General features: G+C 36.8%; 1 protein-coding gene across 3 annotated transcripts in view; it reads right to left on the reverse strand.

The window, feature by feature from the left end:
• The window catches only part of LOC105259468, a 237,979-nt gene extending 232,207 nt beyond the window's left edge, over nucleotides 1-5,772 (reverse strand). For 2 of the 3 annotated variants that reach the window (XM_025413067.1, XM_025413065.1), the window contains exon 1: nucleotides 5,506-5,772. The gene's annotated coding sequence lies outside the window, so the exon portion shown is untranslated. Of the gene's footprint in view, nucleotides 1-2,052; nucleotides 2,844-5,505 lie in introns of those variants that run through there. The other variant, XM_025413066.1, reaches the window with a different exon arrangement.
• Between the last annotated feature and the right edge of the window lie 228 nt (nucleotides 5,773-6,000).

Consider the following 6,000-nt stretch of genomic DNA (forward strand, 5'->3'; position numbering starts at 1 on the left):
ATTCTGCTAATTTACGTTCGCTCATTATTACCATGTGCGAAAATGGACCTTAGTGCCTTTGGCGTGCTTTTTGTTCATATTACATCTTTTCTAAAGCTACAAAGCAAATTTTTTTAGATTACTACGTTCTGACGGAATTAGTAAACTGTTTTAATTATTTCTTGCTCAATGAGAAAGGAAAGAAACCATCTGTAATATATATTAAATAATATAATTTATATATAAATAGATGCGTGTATGTTTTACTAAATTCCAATAAAAAATCTAATTGTTTATTCTTTAACTTTTAAATAAATTCAAATCGAATGAAATAAATAAACAATATATATGTATATATATGATTTTGTAATCAATATAAGAAGTTATTATCGTTCTCTTGTAAAAAGAGGGATAAAGTTGAAAGCAAGGCACAAAAAATGCAAGAAGGAGAAATGACGATTTAATTCCTCGCATCGAAAGAATGCTCCACTGTCTTTGATCTCGATTTGGAGCCGGATATGCTCGTTACGAGACGCTCCTTTCCTTCTTGTCTCATTTTAAAATTAACGAACGATCAGCAACAAGTGCATTCACAGATAACAAATACTAATGAGTAGCAAATACGTCGAACTCGTATTGCAAGATTTATTCACGAAACTGATAATAGCAAAGCATTATATGAATCGTTTAATACGAGTGATATGCTTTTTATCGCACAACACGAATGTGCATAGCTTCCATTTACAGGAGTATGTGTTTGTTGCAAGTATACATCTCGTGACGTTTATCCAACTTCCTTTACCGAGGGATTTAACTGATTAATACAGAATTTCTAGTTTTAGCTATGCTATATTATACTATGAATTATCAGGTCTCTTTGTTTTCAACAAGTTATACGATATTGCAATAAACAAAAGAATATGAGATATATAAATGGTAAAATCGGAAATAAAAAAATAAAGAAAAAAAGTGAGAGAACAAAAGCCAAATATTAAAATTATTTTCGTAAATTATTAAATTTCAAAAATTATTTTCGTAATTAAAGTGCAGCAAAAAGATATTTTTAAATAAATTACGAAAAATTGTAAGATTATGTTATTTTATATCATAGCATGTTTCTGTTATCTTATATTACTAATTAATTAATTAATTAATTTGTTTTTTTGTATGCATATATCAATATTTTCTTGATTTATTATTTTAAATCATTATTATAAAATTATCTTGATATATTATTTTATATCATTACACAGTTCTTTGTTGTTTTGTAATTATTAATCTTTAATTATTTAAGCTATGTTATTTGTTTATTTTATACAAATATTTTATTAAATATTATTTTATACTATAATTATATGAATATAATTCACATTATTATTTATTGTTTTATTTATTGTTTTTGTTAATCTTTATGAAAAATAAATGATGTTTTCAAATCAGTAAATAATCTCTAGAACAAAAAGTGAACTATCAGAGAAAATATGCGATGTTATTTCATCATTACATCATTGATTGCGTCGAGTCTTGATTACTGAAATAAACACCTCCTACATCATCATCAGCTATCCTGAACGAAACGATTAAATGTCTTCCTCCTTCTCGAATCTTCTCCATTAGTTCTTAATGCTTAACTCGACCGCGAAGCCGACACAATCCCTAAAGTTAAAGCAACTTGGTATAGAACGTGGTATACGTTGAATCCTAAAGTCGAAGACGTTTAGTATATCCAGAATAAACATATAACATCGAATAAATATCCAAGTGTATATCTCTGTATTTCAAGAAAAGTAAACGTAGCTTATCTTATGCTTCGCGTCCGAAGTAGATCCTTTCCTACGATATTGAACGTTACATTCCGTAATTTCAAAATTTTTTTATTAAAAATAAAAGAGATACAAATCACAATAGAAATTTTATTTATTAATAAAAAGGATATATCATTATCAAACATTATTTTGAATAACAAATTGTAGATAAGACCAAAACGTTTTAAAGACTCGAATTTTGGCAATCACACATTCATATTTAAAAAAACACATTTCTTCCACTACTTACAGAACGATCCACACATACTTTTTATTCCTCGAGAGTTATCGCTGTTATCCTCGATATAACCGTCCAGTATTGCGTTATCTAGATGATTGCAGCGCGACGTGGTGCAATTCCGTATCGAACGTCTCTCGACAGTCAATGCCGCGGGACATCACCGGGACAATTGTCGATTGCATCAGTTCTACGTCTATCTCTCTCGCTGCGATTTTGTGTCGTGGACACGTCTCGACGACTGCATTATTGCTCACAGCACTCGAGACGAATTTCTGTGACGCGCGCGACGAACTTGTTCAAGTCTGTCGACCACGAGGTATTCGAGTCGCAAGTAAGTCCTTCAGAGTCGCAATCGATGCACTTCTTCCATCAACCCGACACACAACCGAGACTCTCTCGTTCTCAATTAGGTCCGCAAAGTGTAACGCGATTCGCCACGCAAAGGATAACTTCTCCTTGCCCTTGTCCTTCGATGATGATGCGACGATTCACGGTCGTGCGTTTCTAGCGATTAGGATTTTCTCAGGGATTACTGCTACCTAAGGATTGCACGGTGAATTTACGCGTGTCCGATGAATTTCCAAAAAAGGAGTTTGTAGAACAGAAGCTCCTGCATCATTATTTTCTCACACAATGCGGCGCAAAACGTAGGAGTACAGGTTTTTGATGCTTTCGTCGCGCCGATGGGAAGTTGTGACAAACGATGGCGATAACTAGATTTCATTCACATTAGTTATCTTATATACGACGTATATAAATTCGATGAGTCAGAAAATTCCTGAAAATAAAAGTCGATTGAGATAAACAGATAAGATGATTTTTTCAATAATTATTGCATCTTGATAAGTTTGCTCTTATCTATGACTTTTTCAGGCTTTTTAAATGTATCCTCGAATGTCAAAATTTTAGCAATGATAATTACAATGATAATTACGTTGAATACATTTTTATTAATATACTTCAGTATCAATTTCTTGTATACGGGATGCTTATCATTGCAATTGGCTGACCGATCACAAACTTTAGTTTCGATTTTGCAGCGAATTCTGTTAGTATATCATCGAGGCAAATTACCGAAACACGTTGCCAAGTTTTCGAGACAGAAACAATTCGCGACGAGCTGCGAAACTATTATTCTGCGGTGGAAACTGTCATATGAAGTACCACAAAATTCACCGTAGAAGATACGCAACATCGAATCGGTTGGCTTGAAATTCGCGAGTATACTTGGAAACTGCGATAAATTCAGCGTTGATATAAGTGAGAGAAACGCTGGTCTTGCGAGAAAGCATCCAGAAAATTTCTCCAAAAAATTCGTCGCTTCGTCAAAATGTGCTCCAAAATATACGAGGAGTCTTTTCCAGCTGCGGATCAAACCGTTGCACCGATCACGATCGAGGCTGAAATAATCATATTTGTCTCTCGCATTATTATTCCAACTTGTTTGCAATTAACTACACGCATCAATTTTTACCTCGTAATAACGCTTCTGAAGCTTTTCTCAACTTTCGCAATGGTCCCCAATTACATCGCAGGCGTTATTACACGTTTCCGTACGTCGAGATGCGTTTTTTGCGAACTGTATCGCGAATAGAGAGCGCCGAGTGCCGTTATCGTGCACGTGAGCACACACCGCAATTTACAGGAATGGTACACTTCGCGGTACACTGATTGCGTTTTCTTCTCGTGACACCAATCGATGCGATAGCCTCGCGGCCGATTTCTCAAACGCGCGACGATCGATGCTCTCTATTTTTATTCGTCGTCGCGTAAAAAGTACTTTCCGGATTACCGTCGTGGCTGGTCTACGTTGCAAGCGCGAATTTCACCATAAGATTTCACCGGCAGATCGCCGCGCGTTAATCGCATCCTTTCATCCGCAATCCGCGCAAAACGAACTGGCAGCGACGTCGCGAGGAGGTAATTGCAGCCCCTTGTGCAGCTTCGAGGGGAATCTAGCACTATCCTCGTACCACTACTATTACACGAGATTATGCACTGTCACCACGATGGAGCGCGATACCGATCGTACATTATCTCTGCGCGATTTTCAGAAGCACTTTATGAATCGCGGTTATATCAGCATGGATCTCTACGGAATTTTATAAATGAACTTTTATGAATTAACTTTTATTATTTTTTTTTTATGTAATTTGGTTGAATTTTTTCTAGCTGCATAATTAATTTTCGAGAGAGACATGCGCAAAGTTACGCATTTAGCTAAACTTGGAGAAGGGTTCGGCTTAATTTGCGAGAAATTTCAGCTTACACTAATAACTTAGGGATTACGTAGTTCGAGGAGAGTGGCCTTAAGAAACTAGCAGGAGGACACAAGCTCGAACTTGCTTGCTTTAATATTCGTGGATCTGTCGTGAATTATGATTTGCAAAGATAATGCGCGGGATTAAATCTGACAATTCAATCCGCGTTCTGGCGAAGCGTAAGAACAGATCGTATTCGTATCTCCTCTAATGCACATCCATTGTATAAATCCGTGAGATCATTCATGTGAGATTCTAAATATTTACTAAATTTTGAAGGCTAACTTTCAACGCTTTTCGGACAAGCACTGAGACCTAAGGAATAATAATTGTACAGAGTCTGCAAAAGTCGCGATGTTGAAAAAATATGGTGTATGCAAGAGTATAAATTCGCGAGCGCGAAAAGCCACGACAGAACGAGGAGAAACGAACAAGCGGATGTAAACGTCGAGCGATGAACAGAGACGAATGGGGCGCGTTGCGCCCAGAGATAAATTGAATTAACATATTAACGGATCACAAAAAAGCCGGGCGCCATTCAAGATTCTGCCTTTCTCTCTGTTGCAGGATAAATAAAAAAGTTATGAGATTAAAGGTGTCGTATAAAATGTTCCCTCCGACTCTTTGATAACCGATTAACTGACCCTTCCCTAGAGAATCGCATCTATTTTTTGGAGATCGATGGCCCCGAATGTATAACCGCGAATTAAAAGAATCATGCGAGCGAAAAAATTGGTTTTTGGAACAATTTCACATTGAAACGAAGGGAAAAAGTTATTTGTGTGAATCATTTGTCAGACTTGTGAGTGAGTCAATCCATGTAATTAATGAATTTCGTTTCGTTTGACTAGGGACTACTTACTTCACAAAGCTACTCAAAGGAGAATCCGAATGATATATTTAACAAAGTGTCGTGTAGATACGCGAAGTTACGCGGTCAATTGGAATCTAAATCGAGCGTAATAAGCCGTCGTTCCAGGCAATGCTAGCCATGATCTCGTGAGAAGAAGGAAGCTCTTAATCGACGTTGATTAATTTAATTTCGAATTAAAGACCAAAGAGTTTTATTTATACACTCTCTGTCGTTCCAAAAATACATCCGAATAATTGACAGCGCAAAAAAGAAAATATACACGTATAAGCGTCGAGTCGTTTGACAGATTCTTGGCATGGCATAAATGAAATGAAAAAAATCTCGCGAATTATTCGTAAACTTTACCAGGGGAATTCAATACATTTGGAAGAGGTGAACGAATTGCACACCGCGTTAGTGGATTTTATTTAATCCACAAGCCCCTCGGACAGATTGCAGCAGATCCACGTGACATATCCGACAAGTAATTGCACAAATGGAGATACGCATCACCGTCGAATCTACTCTTCACTATCGATCTTGGTTAACTCTATTGAAAACCACTATGTTCGACTTCTTCGAGTCGGAGCATTGAACGCGCGCGCAAATCACGCAGCATCGATCCTCTCGATCGCGCTGGTGCGGCAAGACTGGCCGGCATGGATCGGGATCGTGATCGAGGAACAACGACCAGGGACGGCGCAACACAAGGTTCACCATGAAAACCATTAACGTTCCATAAATAATATAAATGAGATATTTGAACTGTGAATTTGACAGTTTTGCACTGATGTTAGAATTTAGTGAGTTTATTGAAGAAGATTAAAAAATGCATACACACACGCACGCACGCACGCACAT

This window comes from Camponotus floridanus, unplaced genomic scaffold (genome assembly GCF_003227725.1).
Source record: "Camponotus floridanus strain SB8 unplaced genomic scaffold, Cflo_v7.5 scaffold6, whole genome shotgun sequence".
In the NCBI taxonomy this organism is placed as follows: domain Eukaryota; kingdom Metazoa; phylum Arthropoda; class Insecta; order Hymenoptera; family Formicidae; genus Camponotus; species Camponotus floridanus.